Genomic DNA, 17031 nt, shown 5'->3' with positions numbered 1-17031 from the left:
TCACTGGTATGCATGTTCACCTTCCTAGCAAACAAAACGTCTACTGCACCCCTCAAAAACATCCAAGCTTGTCCTGCCCTTCAAGGCTAAACAGATTTACTGGCATCAATTAGAGTGGGTGAAGGTGGCATCTTGGCATTTTGAGAGCCACAGCCATCCCTTTAGTAAGGTGCCAGCTAACCCCATGACCAGGCATAAGTGAGAGAGACCTACCGGTAGAAATGTTTCTTTAAGGGAGGGATAGCCGAAAATAAAGTGTGAAGACTACTGCTCTAAAATGAAGCGAAAGGATTAACTGTTAGGCTCAATCTCTAGATGTCCCACATCTGCCATGAGTAGCATGGTTGATAAACTTAATAACCTCTGAATTGGGGTGAAAGATGCATCATATGAGCCAAAGGACGTTGAAATAGCTATTCAGCCTCCGGGGGTCAAAGGAAACGGGGGGTGGAGGGGCAAACATTGCAATGGGTTTAATGGCTCGCACCCATTCGAGCTTTCAAAACTGCCATCAAGCACCCCCAAAATATTGTGGCTCTGCTCCTGGTGCAACAATGCTGCTGGAAGTCCTTTTTGAATATTCCCAGCTGGGAAAGGCGGACTGGCCAATCACAATCTGTCGTTCACGTGCACAATGTTGCCTTCACTGCCCACTCCGTTCGAGAAAAGAAAAGTAAAGCAAAATGGCTACCGTCATTGCAACAAAAAAGGGACTAGGTCCCTTTCGGAGGACGCCGGCAATTTTTCAACATGTTTTACATTGCCGGCATTATCCGGAAAATGACCTAGCACCTTTTCTATTTTCATGGCAGCAGCCATTTTCTTTGTCTTTTTTTTCCATTCTACCGGGAGATGTTTTGTCTTTTTTTTTTCATTCCACCGGGAGATGCACTCCCCCTTAGCTCATCTCCCATCTGAATAAAAACAAAAAGATAACAATACGCACCCAATCCCAGGGTGGAATAGCTTTCACACACTGCAGCCGGGGCAGACATGCCATTTAATGGCCCGCAGCACAAACTGAGGCCCTCCCTTCGCTCGGGCTTACCAAAGCTCAGGCTGGCGGGCCGTTAAGGTCCATGTCCGCCCCGGCCGCAGGGCGTGAAAACTTGAATATTGCATACAAGCATGTGTGTCATGGCTGCAACGTCCTGTGTTCTAGCAATTCTATATTGATGCTTTTGATCCCACACATTATTTCATATCCCACCTGTGTAGCTCACCAGGTTGACTTTAACTGTGGACACCAGCTTGTAAGGTGTTTTGCTTCTCTGCAACAGTCCCCGGATTGGCTTCAGCAGACCAAATAGAACTACAGAGAGCAAGAAATATGGCTCAAGCAGCACCCATGATGTTCACATAATACCTGGAGTCAATTGGGTGCCATCCGCAGTACCTGAGTGACACTTCAGATAGAGATTCTAGGCCGCCATTTTAGATAGTCAAACATGGACACTGGCAATGCCCTCTGAGTGCTGCAGAGTAAACAAGGTAACATCATGGCCTGCACATTGCGAAGGGTGTCACAGGTTTCTGCCACACTCTGGTCCTCATGACCTCTCGATCTCCAGTGGAAGTCCTTCAAAAGCGGTTCCCCAGCTTCCTGCTCTGGTCGCTAATGTTGCATTCTAAATAAATAAAGGAGACGGTCTGACAGGTTTGCCACATGTTGCACCGATGGGAATATGGGCTAGATGTGAAAACGCAAATCTCACTTTGTAAAGTGCCAGTCAAGTGTTATGCTTCTCCTTCTCTTTCTTCCCTATCAGCAAAAGCTCCCACAGCAAGTGCTGAGAGACACTCTGACCCAAGCGCTCTCCATGCCATGCACACAGGAGCAGCCAGCTGGAACCCGCACAGGGACAAACACGCTGCATTCAAACTGGTCAACCAACAACGAACCAGGGTGGTGCCGCACTATACCAGGTACAGCAACACAGGGGGGGGCATGCCTATCCCTCTTCCACTACCAATTAAAGACCCCACCGAACATGCAGGCTTTACAGTCACCCAACCTCTCCTATTCAACATCCCTATCTCTTATCAACCTCTCCTATTCAGCATCCCTATCTCTCATCAACCTTTGCCATTCAACATCCCTATCTCTCATCAACCCCTCCTCTTCAACATCCCTATTCCTCATCAACATCGCCCATTCAACATCCTTATCTCTCATCAACATCTCCCATTCAACATCACTATCTCTCATCAACCTCGCCCATTCAACATCCCTATCTCTCATCAACCTCGCCCATTCAACATCCCTTTCTCTCATCAACCTCGCCCATTCAACATCCCTATCTCTCATCAACCTCGCCCATTCAACATCCCTATCTCTCATCAACCTCGCCCATTCAACATCTTTATCTCTCATCAACATCTCCCATTCAACATCACTATCTCTCATCAACCTCGCCCATTCAACATCCCTATCTCTCATCAACCTCCCCCATTCAACATCCCTATCTCTCATCAACCTCGCCCATTCAACATCCCTATCTCTCATCAACCTCGCCCATTCAACATCCCTATCTCTCATCAACCTCGCCCATTCAACATCACTATCTCTCATCAACCTCTCCTATTCAACATCACTATCTCTCATCAACCTCGCCCATTCAACATCCCTATCTCACATCAACCTCGCCCATTCAACATCCTTATCTCTCATCAACCTCTCCCATTCAACATCCCATTCTCTCATCAACCTCTCCCATTCAACATCCCTATCTCTTATCAACCTCTCCTATTCAACATTCCTATCTCTCATCAACCTCTCCCATTCAACATCCCTATCTCTCATCAACCTCGCCCATTCAACATCCTTATCTCTCATCAACCTCTCCCATTCCAAATCCCTATCTCTCCTCAACCTCGCCCATTCCACATCCCTATCCCTCATCAACATCTCCCATTCGACATCCTTATCTCTCATCAACATCTCCCATTCAACATCACTATCTCTCATCAACCTCGCCCATTCAACATCCCTATCTCTCATCAACCTCGCCCATTCAACATCCCTTTCTCTCATCAACCTCGCCCATTCAACATCCCTATCTCTCATCAACCTCGCCCATTCAACATCCCTATCTCTCATCAACCTCGCCCATTCAACATCTTTATCTCTCATCAACATCTCCCATTCAACATCACTATCTCTCATCAACCTCGCCCATTCAACATCCCTATCTCTCATCAACCTCCCCCATTCAACATCCCTATCTCTCATCAACCTCGCCCATTCAACATCCCTATCTCTCATCAACCTCGCCCATTCAACATCCCTATCTCTCATCAACCTCGCCCATTCAACATCACTATCTCTCATCAACCTCTCCTATTCAACATCACTATCTCTCATCAACCTCGCCCATTCAACATCCCTATCTCACATCAACCTCGCCCATTCAACATCCTTATCTCTCATCAACCTCTCCCATTCAACATCCCATTCTCTCATCAACCTCTCCCATTCAACATCCCTATCTCTTATCAACCTCTCCTATTCAACATTCCTATCTCTCATCAACCTCTCCCATTCAACATCCCTATCTCTCATCAACCTCGCCCATTCAACATCCTTATCTCTCATCAACCTCTCCCATTCCAAATCCCTATCTCTCCTCAACCTCGCCCATTCCACATCCCTATCCCTCATCAACATCTCCCATTCGACATCCTTATCTCTCATCAACATCTCCCATTCACCATCCCTATCTCACATCAACCTCGCCCATTCAACATCCTTATCTCTCATCAACCTCTGCTCTTCAACATCCTTATCTCTCATCAACCTCTCCCATTCAACATCCTTATCTCTCATCAACCTCGCCCATTCAACATCCCTATCTCTCATCAACCTCGCCCATTCAACATCCTTATCTCTCATCAACCTCTCCCATTCAACATCACTATCTCTCATCAACCTCGCCCATTCAACATCCCTATCTCTCATCAACCTCGCCCATTCAACATCCTTATCTCTCATCAACCTCTCCCATTCAACATCCCATTCTCTCATCAACCTCTCCCATTCAACATCCCTATCTCTTATCAACCTCTCCTATTCAACATCATTATCTCTCATCAACCTCGCCCATTCAACATCCCTATCTCACATCAACCTCGCCCATTCAACATCCTTATCTCTCATCAACCTCTCCCATTCAAGATCCCATTCTCTCATCAACCTCTCCCATTCAACATCCCTATCTCTTATCAACCTCTCCTATTCAACATTCCTATCTCTCATCAACCTCTCCCATTCAACATCCCTATCTCTCATCAACCTCGCCCATTCAACATGCTTATCTCTCATCAACCTCTCCCATTCCAAATCCCTATCTCTCCTCAACCTCTCCCATTCCACATCCCTATCCCTCATCAACATCTCCCATTCGACATCCTTATCTCTCATCAACATCTCCCATTCACCATCCCTATCTCACATCAACCTCGCCCATTCAACATCCTTATCTCTCATCAACCTCTGCTCTTCAACATCCTTATCTCACAACAACCTCTTCCATTCAACATCCCTTTCTCTCATCAAACTCGCTTCTTTAACATCCCTATCTCACATCAACCTCTCCCATTCAACATCCCTATCGCTCATCTACCTCTCCCATTCAACATCCCTATCTCTCATCAACCTTTCCCATTCACCATTCCTATCTCTCATCAACCTCTCCCATTCAACATCCCTATCTCACATCAAACTCTTCCTTCAACATCCCTATCTCTCATCAACCTCTCACATTCAACATCCCTATCTCACATCAACCTCTCCCATTCAACATCCCTATCGCTCATTAACATCTCCCATTCAACATCCCTATCTCTCATCAACCTCTCCCATTCACCATCCCTATCTCTCATCAACCTCTCCCATTCAACATCCCTATCTCACATCAAACTCTTCCTTCAACATCCATATCTCTCATCAACCTCTCACATTCAACATCCCTATCTCACATCAACCTCTCCCATTCAACATCCCTATCTCTCATCAACCTCTCCCATTCAACATTCCTATCTTTCATAAGCTCTCCCATTCAACATTCCTATCTTTCATAAGCTCTCCCATTCAACATTCCTATCTCTCCTCAACCTCTCCCATTCAAGATCACTATCTCCCAACCAATCTCTCGCACACACATATACAACCACTGAAATCCGAAACTCTCATGCCCCACCTCACACACACACGAGACAAGAGCACAACACACAACCAGAGAACCAAGGGACATACAGCAGAGTACTCCTGGCAGTACCAATGAACAAGGCAAAAGCAGACAGAAGCTAAGCAAACAATATCATGACATCGATAACTACTGACAGTCCCGACATAGCAGGAGAGTAACTTGTAAGTTCATAAAGGTTTGTAACCAAAAACAAAAGCAAACAGTTGCATGGAAATTGTGTGGTCATTTAAATCTAAGATCACCGAATCTAGGGGGAAAAAAACACGTTAAACTTGTTAACCCACTTTGCATATGTAAAACTATGCAAAAAACGCCTTTACCCATACCCCAAAACATCTGTAGGGAAACAATAGACAAAAACGTACTTTTTGTTTTAATCCTCAAAATTACTGTAAGCGGAAAAGAGTGAAACATTACACTTTGCGCAAGTAAAACGTCCTTGTCCAAAACGACCCTAAACTCCTGTAAGGGAAACAGGTTAGATATTTAACTTCCAATCCCTAAAACTCATGTGAGGGAACGGTTAAATATCCAAATACGTAACATCATGGCGAACACCAAAAAAACATTGAGGCTGCAACCCACTCACAAACGAAAAAACACGGTGTCCACAACGTTAAACCACACAGGGTCAAAAGAAGACACATGGCCAAACTCAATTCCCAGAAGATGACATGGAATATATAATATACATTTCCATGGGGAAAGAGGAAAATTCACAAACCTCACCACCCACCCCCTTCCTCAGATGGCCCAGAATCCAAACATGCCCCAGCGGTGTGCCTTACCCTTACCCTTACCTACAAGCACAATAACAGTGGAAGTTCACAATAAAAGTGAACTAGCTCAACAGACACCACTATAACCCAGGCAGGTGGCGGACAGGCCCAAATCCACAAATACACAGCGAAACAAAGGAAAACAAAAAAACAGTATCAACATTGATAAGTGGGCGCTTTGCTCATCTCATAAATGACCTTTGTTCACGGGGGCGTGCCAGGAACCGCGAAGGACTTCCTCCTTGTACTTGGAAACTCAGTCAAAACTCAAGTTCAAAAGTCCAATGCCAAATCAACTGCTTGGTACACCACCAGCCACCAAATCCCGTAACAAAGCTGAAAAATGCTGATCACGTTGCTAAAGCGTGCCCACTGGTTCCACAACAAAACTCCTGTCTTTGCTCTTCATACTCGGGCTTTAGTTCTCTGCAAACAAAACACACTGTTACTTTCTGAACTCCATTTCAGCGACTGTATTGCTTCCTTAACACTTGGGAATTGTGGTGCCTGTACCTTTAAGGGCACACACGCGGCGGAGTGACGCAACTCCGTCGTGTGTGCATAATAAACGAGGAGTTCCCGGGATCACCAGTGTGACCGTGGAGCCTAGACAGAGAACACTGTGTTGTGTTTGTTCCATATGCTGGGGGTGCTCAAAGGTCCGGAGGGGCACACCAGCAACCATCTACAGTGGCAACAAGGTTGTGTGGTCAATTTGAAATGTAACCCGCAGGACTGAGGTGGTGAGATTTCTTGAGGGTGTTTTATCACGATTTCCATGCCATGGAGTGAATTCAAAGCGGACGGCTGCCATTTTGCCTACACATGGCGGAGAAGTTTGCGGCTCCCATTGGGAGTGATTGTGCGCCTGCCACGTACATTTGTGGACACCCCTCACACAGGATGCAACATTCTGTTGCTGGGAAACTGGATTTGGAGTGTTTCTGGGCATTTTCTTTTCATTCTTTGCGGCGAGGAGAGGGGTGTGGCCCAGTGAAATGGTTTTTCCCTTTGTCCCATTGAGGTCAATTTTTTGAGACTTTGGCATGTGCGTTGGGGGAGGATATTCCTGGCTAATTAGACACTAGTGGAGGGGTCAACTATTACAGCAAGCCCGGGGATGGAGTGTTGGCTACATTAGGATGCTCAATTTTGGGGTGCAGTCTGCCTGGAGGTGGGCCATCGTGAGTTGCGGCCCCGGGCTCCTTGTGTGGTGCTTGTGCGCTCACCACCATGGGTGACCAGGAGGATGGTGCAGGAGCTCAGGCGCACCCCAGAGGTGCACATGTGCCAAGACAGCAAGGGGCGCTTACACCGATGCCTGCATTTGATGTAGCTGGGGCCCCGTTGAGTCTTGGACTGAGGTGGAGACTCTGGATAGACAGTCTGGACATGTATTTCCGGGCTACAGGTGAGACTGATGATGACAGTAAAGTGGCCGCGCTTTTGCACTCGGCAGGCCTGGCAGTGCACAAAATCTTTCAATCTCTGCAACCAGTTGATGCATCATACGCTGCAGCCAAGAACGCCATGCACAAACATTTCATACCACTAGCCAATGCAGTCTATGAGCGGTTCATCATGTGTAGCGCCAAACAAAAAGCTAAGTCTCTTGACACGTTCTATGGCCATCTACGCCAGATGTCAATTTTGTGTACCTGGGAGAACGCAGACTCCATGATCAGAAACCAGCTCATTCAGGGCTGTTCGTCTGGCAAGCTGAGAAGGCAGGTGCTGCAGGAACTGGCCTCATGTTGACCCACATATTGGAGCTGGGCCTATCCCATGAGGTGTCTGAAGAGAGGGAGTCGAAAATGGACGTGGCCATTATTCCGAGGAAGACAGAGAAGGTGTGTGCCGGGGGCTGAGGTCAAGGAGGGAGAGGTGTCCGACGACCGAGTGGTGGCCAGTGAGACAGAGGGAGCAGATCTCTGGAATCGTGCCTAAAGTGCGGTTATGATCTCCCGCACCCAGCAGAATGCCCTGCCAAGGAAAGGCGTATGGACACTGTGGGGCACTCGATCACTATGCCCGTATGTGCAGGCCACCGGTGCCAGTGGTGGTACAGAGGGGGTCAGTACCTGCAGGTTTCTTTCGACATCAGCGCCTGCTTAATGTCTGTCAGGTGGACCAAGGGGAAGATGGTCTGATGCAGGAAGTGGTGTAAGAAGACAAGGAAGAAAATATTGTCTTCATCTCCAGCATCAGTGTGCTGTACACCACCACCAGAAGGCAGCCGCAATGTTTGGTACAGGTCAATGAGTCAACGGTACCTCTGCTGGTGGACACGGGGGCATCAGAGAATGTGATGGCGAGAGTGCATTACGATGCCATGTTGGTGCTGCCAATGCTGCAGAAGCTGACAGCACGAATCTTCCCATTTGGCGTTGAGCAGTACATTCCATTGGCTGGAGCGTTTCTGCCGAGAGTCGAGCATTGAGGAACATCAATCAAAGCTTGTTTCTACATAACAAGTGTAAGCGGCAACACTCTCCTGAGCTGTGCAGCGGCTAACGCGTTGGGCATTGTAAGCTTTGCGTGTGCGGTGTATGTGGAGGACATGCAGGGACTTCTCACGAAGTACAGTCGGCTGTTTGAGAGTATAGGCTGCATGGCTGGTGAACCTGTGAGGCTTCATATTGATGAGTCCATACAGCCATTAGCACTCAAGCACTGCAGAGTTCCATTCAATTTGCGTGACCTGGTGGATAAAGAATTGGATAATCTGGTGGTGCTGGACATTATAGAGAAGGTGGACGGACCTATCCCATGGGTGTTGCCTATAGTCATTGCGTGTAAGCCGAAACCACCCAATTCGGTGAGGATCTGCATTGATATTAGGCTCCAGGACAAGGCAATAAAGCGAGAGAGACACCTCACGCCCACAATTGATGGCATCATCGCGGAAAAGCAAGGGGCTCAGTTCTTTACGAAACTCAACCTGCTTGCTGGCTATCATCAAGTGGTGTTACACCCGGACTCGAGATATATCACCACTTTTACCCACACGGAGTCCTGTACTGTATCAAACGCCTAAGCTTTGGTGTGACATCAGCGGCAAAAGTGTTCCAGAACATCTCACAAGAGAGAGACACCTCACGCCCACAATTGATGGCATCATCGCTGAACTGCAAGGGGCTCAGTTCTTTACGAAACTCAACCTGCGTGCTGGCTATCATCAAGTGGTGTTATACCCGGACTCGAGATATATCACCACTTTTACCCCACACCGGACCCTGTACTGTATCAAACGCCTAAGCTTTGGTGCGACATCCGCGGCAAAAGTGTTCCAGAACATCATGCGAGAGGCTGAACATATGGAATGGATGGTGAAGACTCTGGAGCGGCTGCAGGCACTGGGATTGACTTTGCACAAAGAGAAGTACGAATTCCTGAAGAGAAATATCTAATTTTTCAGGTTCCTCTTCAAGGAAGCGGGTGTGTCACTGGACCCATGGAAGGTCAAGGACATTGTGGAGGCAAGGCCCCCAGAGAATGTAACCAAAGTCCAAAGTTTTCTGTGGATGGTCACCTATTGCGGCTGTTTCATCTGGAATATAGCCTCCAGGTCGTAGCCCCTTTGAAGCCTCACTAGGAAGGATGCAACGTGGCAGTGGGATCCGCTAGACCACGCTGCGTTTGAGGATGTGTAAGGGGCACTAACAGCGGAAGACACCATGGCACCATGGCATTTTTTTTCAATCCGTTGTTCTCAACAGAGTTGATGGTGGACACTAGCCCATTTGTTCTGGGTGTGGTCCTTACCTAGACAGACGCACAAGGCAAGATCAGACCAATTGCCTATGGAAGCAGGTCACTGTCTGAGACAGAGCAGCGCTATTTGTAGATTGAGGAGGACGCCCTGGCAGTCTTATGGAGGTGTCAGCATTTTTGACTCTGTGCGCTAGGCCGGCCGGTGACGGTGGTAACTGACCACAAACCTCTGCTGCTGATCATGGCTGGTTCATCATCAAAGCCCCCAGCCTGCATCAAAAAGTGGATGCTAGTGCTCCTGGAGTATGGGGTCTTTCTGGTTTATCGGACGGGCAACAACAATGCAGCAGATTATTTGTCAAGGCACCCAAGATTGTGAAGACAAATAGTGGGGAGAAGGCCGACGAGCGTGTGTAACTGCTTGTTGAATCGGCAGTCCCAAACTCAGTGCCACTACAGAAGCTATTTATTGTTTTTTGTTGTATTTACTTTGTTGGTGCCCCTATGCCTCCGGGCTTTGTCTTGCGAGTTATACAAATAAAATAAATACATTTAAAAAGAAATAAATAAAGGTGGCAGCAGAGGATGAGTGCTTCCTGATACTGAAGGCGGTACTTCGGCAAAGGTCGTGGAAGTCGGTGGTGTACACCCTGGCACAAAGAACCCAAGAGGCACGGTTTGCGCTGGAACAGCTGTGGAGGATGAAGGACGAGCTGACGTTTGTTGAGTCAGGGCTCTTACTCCAGGGAGACCGCATTATGGTTCCTACTTGTAAAATCCCACAGGTTATCAAACTGGCGCACCTGGGCCAGCAAGGGATGGTGATGATGAAAGCGAGGTTACGCCAGAAATTGTGGTTCCCTGACCTTGAGAAACAGGTGGAGAAGTTTGTGTTGGCCTGTGTGAGGTGTCAGGCGGCTGCCCTGCTACAGAGAGAACCCCTCATTTAAGCCATGCCCCGAGGAACAAGATCCTGGGAAAGTGTGCATGCAGACTTTGGGTCCACAGGCAGGACACTCACTTCTTAGTGGTGGTGGACGAGTGGTCATGATACCCCGAGGTCGAGTTCATTGAGTTGATGTCATTTGACAAGGTGGCAATTGCCCTGGAGAAGATCTTTGCCACGCATGGTTTGCCTCAGACCCTGTGCTCCAATAATGGACTGCTGTTCCAAGGGGACAGTTTTGCTCAGTTGATGGAGGAGTATGGCATACACCACAGAAAGATCACACCAGTCTGGCCTGTGCCAATGGCGAGGCCGAGCGGTTCATGGGGCTTAACAAAGTGTTTCAGATTGCTCATGGACAGGGCCAATACCTACAACTTGTGCTGTACCAGTTTCGAGGGAGTACAGGGAGTACCCCTCATGCATCGACTGAAGTGGCACCAGCAGAAGCAATGTTTCGGCGGTGTCCGGGGGGGTTTAATACCTGAAGTGTGGGAGTGAGAGCCAGCAGTGATCGACAACGCTCAGGTGGAGTGAGAAAGGAGGTTGAGAAAAGAAGAGGAGAATATCAGAAGAGGACTCCGACCCCATCAGCTGATCCCCAGTGATAAATTGTTGGTGAGGGACCGGCATCTGCAAGGCAAGTTGTAACTGACTTATGTGCCTAGTCCCATGGATGTGGTAGCTGTGTGTGGCCTTATATTGACTGCGTTGGATGGAACTGCCACGGTCACTTGAAATGCAAATTTCTTTAAGAAGGAGGGGGAGACCAGGCCAGAGGCAACTCTGTGAAAAGACTCTGATGAGGTACGAGATGAGGGGGGTGGCCTGGCTCATTGGCTAAGTCCCCTGGGTCGAGGGACACCGGTGAGGAAAGTCTGATTCAGGAGGCCAGAAGGACGTATACTCAGAGGGCAGGGTGGGGGAAGCCTACCCTTTGGACTCCTGAACTGGTGTGCCCTGTCCATGGGTTGAGCATAAACATGTCGCCTGGGGGGAAGTGAATAAAGGGGTTTTAAGTTTGCAGTGACATTTTGAAACTAAATGTTTGTACCTTCTATTGTATTCGTTATGAAAAAAGGAGGCGTGTTGTGCCTGTACCTTTAAGGGCACGCACGCAGCAGAGAGAACAAACTCTGCCACCTGTGCGTACAAAACGGGGTGGGCCCGGGATTGGTAGTGCGACCGTGGAGTCCAGACAGAACACACTGTGCCGTGTGTGTTCCATATGCTAGGGGGGATCATGGGGCGGCGAGGAGTCACCGCTGAGAATGCCCTTACGCAGCATAAAGCCGCTTCTGCAGAGGGGGTGTCTGAACACATCATCATTCTTCGAGATCCCTCGGACAGAGAAGAGATGTTGGGTCCTTCAAGGTTGCTCTGTACCAGAGCAGGTGGGGGTACCCTTGGACCTCTAAGGCACTATTCAACTTATGCAGCAGAGACCCGGGTCAACCTGGCTCCCTTGCCGTCCTCTCCAGAGGCTGTCCATGACCACCGGCAACATACCTCGCAGAGTTGCTCCCCTTAACGGCATCCAAGGGACATACTCGCAAACTTAACAGCCCCACCACAATGGCCACATGGCAGCGATCTCCGTGACCAAAGCCCACTGGGGTGTTTGCCACCTCATTGCCCCTCAACATGGACTTACACCAGATAGGTGTAGGCTGAGGCTCTGGATGTCTCAAACGGCCAATGGTTTGTAAGCCATTAAGAAACAGAGGCCTATGCCCCATTCTGACAGTTCTCTTGGGCAGGAGATTTACGCTGGCACTAGAGGAACACCTAGAAGTGGGGAGCTCCTCCTCAGACCCTGGGCTCTTGGTGGCCACCCTTGTCGCACCCATCCCCAGAATGGCTATCACTGGCACTTTGGACCTTCTGGTCCCGCTTTCGCCAGGAAGCACTGTGATGACTGGCTGAGCGCTGAGGGCATCAGTGGTGCTGTTTTTGTGAGGATTGATGTAAACTGTTTGGGGGGACAGTGGGTGGCCATGCTGCTGCTTTGCGCTGTTCCACCCCTCCCCCACAGCTTTCCCTTCACTTGTGGCTCGGATGGTCAACACTCCTCCAGTCTGTCCTAATGCCGTTATTCTTTTTTCTTATCTTGAAAATAAACTTGTTGCCAATAAATCATAACATTATCTAATGGTATGTGCATACTTCTGGCAACGGACGAAATGTCACGATAACCAGATCTGCATACAGGTCCAAAGCTGCTTCTGACATAATTCCTGCTCTGGACATGATGTTCACATCTTATAGAATCCCCTCTATGGTAATATCGGGCTACTGACCTCCTTTCAGTGTTGTTCGCATAATACATCACCGCGGCCCTCATTGACCTTCACTGCCTCCCACTGCATGCACAAATCATCTTCAAGTCTTGCTGCATCATCTATAAGACAGTCGCCTTCAAGTCACCAAGTTACCTCTCGGAGAAACTCAGCATGTCCGGCGGACAGCGCAGCGCCAGAAGCCAGGACACGTGCAGACTTGAAATCTAGTGCTGCAAAATGGGAAGGACCAGAAAACAAACCTTCTCTGCCTATGCCCCAAGAATATGGAACCTATTCCCTGTCAACATCAGACTCACACCCACGCTCCTACAATTAAGAAAAGAAGTCATGACCCACCTTTTCCAGGAGTCTCTCCTCCTCAAGACCTAGGCCATCACGTCGTCCCCCGCACCATCTGATTTGCAAGCTGCCATCTGCCCCTCTCCTCCTCGCCACCCGCTACAGTTGTACACCTCCTCTGTGACCTCTGTATACTACCCCTGCTGTATATTTGTTCTGTTGTTATCTCTGAAAAGCGCTCAGTTATGCATCTTTATTGTTGTATTCCTTGCTAATGCTCTCCGTTGCTTCTCAAAGCTGGGTCCGCGCTCAATAGATACAATAATAAATACTTGGGTTTTTGTCATCAGAAAAGGACTCCTTTGTGGCCGCAGGCTAATAGCTCAGGAGGATAGCTCATGAGCAATGTGGTCGCCTTGGAAGCAAGACGACACAGAGTAACACAGGTTCGAACCCCGGGGCCGCACTTAGAAAGCTCTGGGTATTAAGCGTTTTATAAATAACCTATCATATCATATCACAGTGGAGTGATCCATGGCTAATATCAAGAGACCAGTCCAGATATGTCACATAATGAAATGACCTCTTTTACAAGCGTTCTGTCATCTCTTAAGAGACTATCGTAAGTCTCCATACAGTACTACTGGAAAATGTCCATCGGAATTGAGGATCAATCGAAAGGTCTGGACACGTTCACCCAACATGACTGAAGAACCTTGTGATGAAGATATGCTGAAGGATGCACAGGAAGGTGGCCCTGGTAGGAAACACAGAATGAAATACTGTGCAGATTAAGAAATAGGTGCCAAGCAGTCATCACAACAGGAAGGTGATCAGGTCTTGTGCGTCAACCGGAAAAGTGATAAGGCAAACCCCAGCATTTCATCCTAAGCCACTCGCCATTACACAAGTGCATGGGTCCATGATATCTGCTGAACGAGAAGGCCATCGGATCACGAGAAACGACTCGTTATTCAAAAGAGCACCAACATTAGACATTCTGTGAAACAGTGAGAATCCATCAAAGGCCGAACGACAGCTGTGAAAGTACCCATCGACGAGTGCCTCCGTCAGGTGTTCGCCTTCGGAGCACTGTCATACACTGAAGCGCTCGATATTAGAAATGGGATAAAGGCAACTGTTAACATCTTATCTAAGCAAAGGAGGGCTGTCACGTCCTCTCTCTCTGTAGAAATGAGGAAGGAAGTGATGTCATGAAAGGGAGAGGGAGGGGACAATATGGTGAAGAAAGGAAATAAAGAAAATTGGTTCCAGAGCTGAAGTGATGTCATAAAAGGGAAAGAGAGGGGACAACATGGTGAATAAAGGAGATAAAGCAGGTAGGTTCCAGTGCGGAAGTAATGTCATGAAAGGGAAGGGGGACCCTATGGTGATGAAAGGAAATAAAGAAAGCTGGTTCCAGAGCGGAAATGATGTCAGTGACCTCATCGATCTGAGAACGGGACCTGCACAGAAGAGAAGGCAAGTGATTTGTAAGTTCCAATCAAATTCCCACAGGTTATACAGTTTAAGGTTAAGGTCAGTGGACTGATTGAGAATGGAATAGAATTTGGATGCTTTTGGTGGAGTGAGAGTACAATATTAGTAAATATTTTGAGGGAATGTATGTATATAATGAGGAATAGCTTTTGTAATATGTTTAGTGAAACTGGAATAAACCTTATCTGATTCATTTAAATTGAAGCAAGTACAGAGATCTTGGAAAGGTATGGGAGTATTATTCTTAAATAAATGTGAGACTAGGAAGGTTTCGGCTGAGTACCATTTATGTAGGATGCCATGTCTGGGTTTATGAGAAAAAGCAGACCGAAGTTTAAATATTCAAAGTAGACCAAGTTTAACGTCCTCCTCCATTTAGAGTTTGTTGAGGGCTCATGGGAAATATAACTTGTTAAATCCAGATGTTTTCAAGAGCAGGGCTCGGACTTGTCATTTTTTTTTCTCAAGGAAAGGTCTGTTCTAGAATTTTGGCCGTGGCTATTGCCCATGACGTCTTCTCACCGCCAATTAGGATGGCCCACCACAACTCCTCCCGTGGATACGTGTTGCGGCCAGATGCTTAATCAGGTATGGGACTCTGAAACTTCTCGTGCCATGGCACATCAGTAGGAGGTGTTGTAATGATTCAATCTCGCTGGAATTTTTGCAGAATCTGCATTTGTTTGTATTTGAGAGGCCTCTAATCTTTAAAAATTCATTTGAAGGAAGGAGGTTTACTCTCACCCTCAAGAGGCTACTTCGCAGCCTTCTGTCTGGATGTTTTTTCAGAAACGTCTGGGTGATCTAAGTTTGTATTTAGCCGTTTGTCCAGGGTAAGAATCCAGTCAGTTTTGTCCAGCTTCCTTTTTATTTTGGTAGGATTTTGAATCAGTTTGTTGGGTGAGCTTTCAATTATGGAATGTTTTTCCTTGCAATCTTTGGCCCACTGGGTGAGCATTTTGCAGCGGCCGTTTCTGATCTCTGTGTTTATTTGGGCAAATAGCAGGGGGCTAGTTGGACCAACGATCTTTCTGTAGAGCATAATGCTGTTTCGATACACTATTGCCTGGATGGAGGACAGATTCAATTCCTGTCTGATTAGGGCAATCAGAGTTGATTTCGGGAGGTTCAATGGGGATCTCCAAAAGAAACTTTCCAGGCTGGGCCAGATAGTTTTAGGTATTTTTGGCATGGCTTCCACTCCATAAGTTATTGTTGGTACCACTTTGGCCCTGTAGAAGTTGATGAGTGGTAGGAGCATATTTTCTGTCCATCACTTTCACTTGAGAAGTCGGATTTCCTATTTTCTTATGGAGAGCTTACTGCATTGAACTTTCCGTTTTGGAGTTGTCTAGCATTACTCCAAGGTATTTAAACTCTGATACCATTTTGATGCCACTGCCGTCCAGGTGCCATTTGAGGTTTTCCCCTTTCCTGCTGTGTTTTTCCAAAGTAATGATTTTAATTTTTGATTTGTTGATTTCCAAGTCATTGGAAAGGATGTACTTGGATAGGTTATCTAGCTGCCGTTGAAGCCCAATAGCTGTTTGGTCATGGAATATCATATCATCAGGGTACAGTATTCTAGGCACCCTTTCCTGGCCAATAGACAGAGGGAAATATCTTGTCAGGGCGTCAGCATGTTTGTATTCTCCCAGATAGGCCAAAAACAGGGCCGGTGCAAGTCGGCATCCCTGTTTAACTCCCGTGGTGGTAGGAATTTCGGCGGAGAGTAGGCCCTGATAGTTTAGGCGTACTTGTACACAGTGTTGGTGTGCAGGTCTTTCAACAGCCCTAAGGTTTCAGGCGTGCAATTCCAGGCTGCTCTCTTTTGCCACAGTTTGACTCTGTTTACTTAATCAAACGCCTGTCTTAGATCTGTAAAGGACAGGAAGACTCGGGGGCACCCTTCGATGATCTTGGCTTTAAGAATACTCAGGAGCATAATATTTGCACTTGTGCCCATGTTTTTCTTGAAACCTGACTGTATGGGGTCGGCGCATGGTGCCTGAATTGCCCAGGTTTGGAATTTGTTCAAAAGTAGGGATCCATAAACCTTTCCAATAACGTCAAGTAGAGCGATCGGTCGAAAATTGTGAGGATCATCCTTGCAGCCTTTTTTGAAAATCGGGACTATTATCGCCGAAGTCCAAGATGTTGGAATTGTCTTGAGTTCAGCACATCTTTTAAAGACGAGGCTTATGAAAGATGCCCATTCATCTGCCAATGACTTTAGATTGATGTTGTTGATCCTGTTCGGGCCTGGAGCTCTCGAATTTTTAAGTTGCAAATTGTTGACCTGA

This window comes from Ambystoma mexicanum, chromosome 10, assembly GCF_040938575.1.
Source record: "Ambystoma mexicanum isolate Mex_15411 chromosome 10, UKY_AmexF1_1, whole genome shotgun sequence".
In the NCBI taxonomy this organism is placed as follows: domain Eukaryota; kingdom Metazoa; phylum Chordata; class Amphibia; order Caudata; family Ambystomatidae; genus Ambystoma; species Ambystoma mexicanum.
Note: the sequence above shows the minus strand (reverse complement) of the source record.